The 1,231-nt window shown below is 41.0% G+C and overlaps 1 pseudogene; it reads right to left on the bottom strand.

Annotated features, from left to right (window-relative positions):
- Positions 1-65: 65 nt before the first annotated feature.
- LOC111815074 lies at positions 66-596 on the bottom strand (annotated as a pseudogene).
- Positions 597-1,231: the final 635 nt, after the last annotated feature.

The raw sequence follows: 1,231 nt of genomic DNA, 5'->3' as shown, positions 1-1,231 counted from the left end.
GCCAGGCAAGCAATTATTCTACTGCGCTATCTCCCCGTCCCCTAATTAGGTTCTTGGTAAGAAATTTAGAACACTAATTTATGTGAATAAATTCTATTTGTTAGAGAAAAAATGAATCGTAGGTAACCCCAGAGCTGAAGAACAGCTTTGATTTTTGCTAAAGTCTGTGAGTCCACTGTTTTATGATTCACCTTGCACTGCTGTGAAATCTGATATCTCTCTTTCTCAGTGTTGAAGCTCTCTCCCTCCTGGTGTCTTGGCTTCCACAGCTTCTTCTTGAAGTAAGCATCACTGAGATGTTTGGGGATTTTCACTTTGCTGACATCAATTTTTGTAGAAATGGCAATGACAAATTTCTGGTGTGTTCTTCGTAGAGGAACATGATTAAGGCTAAGAGGCCCAGTCACAAGTAGCCAGCCACTGGCTGACTGCTTCAGGAAGACCACTCTCTTGCCTCTGTGATGCCCAGTGAGGATGATCAAGATGGTGCTGGGAGTGATGCTAGCTCTAAGTTTCCTCACATGCTGACTGAAGGGTTTCTTGCTGTGGCTCAAGAGCTTTCAGGGTACATCTTCAGTAGGGTAGTAGCTAGGCATTTTCCGAAGCTTAGACACCTGGGTACCTCCATTTTTGTCTCTATTGCATGGTTTTGTGATTGTAACAAGAGCTTTCTACTTCTTTTTATTCTCAACCTTTGATTTAGCAGTTGTATACTTTCTCTTGCATAAAGCCTTTCTGGAATACACAGCAGATCAGGAATATCTGCCAATTCCTCTAACCAGAACAGGATTTCAGCTTCTTGGACATTTTTGCCTTCATCTCACCCTTTTTACCAGTACCACTGGCAGAAGCCTTCTTGGCTTTAGGTTTCTTCTCTTTAGTGTCTGGCTTTTCGGTTTTTTCACCCACCATCTTGCAAGATGGGAAGGAGAACTAAGTTTCCACCAAATTACTTCTTTTAAATTCCACATTTCACATATGTGTAGGAGATTGTTCAGCTGGGCTTTCTGTCATTACCTTACTCCCCCTTTATCTACACTTTCCATGGTTTTAGTTACTCATTTTCAACCATGATCCAACAAATATTGAATAGAAAGTTTTAGATATAAATGAATCTTACATTTTAAACTATATAGCATTCTGAGCAGTGTGATTTAACCTTGTGCCATCCCTTTCTGCCTCGCCATTCTCAGTTATCTGATCAGCTGTCACAGCTCAGCATGATAGGAGT

Source organism: Octodon degus, unplaced genomic scaffold (assembly GCF_000260255.1).
Source record: "Octodon degus isolate 3935 unplaced genomic scaffold, OctDeg1.0 scaffold00011, whole genome shotgun sequence".
Taxonomy (NCBI): Eukaryota; Metazoa; Chordata; class Mammalia; order Rodentia; family Octodontidae; genus Octodon; species Octodon degus.
This window is presented reverse-complemented; position numbering and strand designations above follow the sequence as displayed.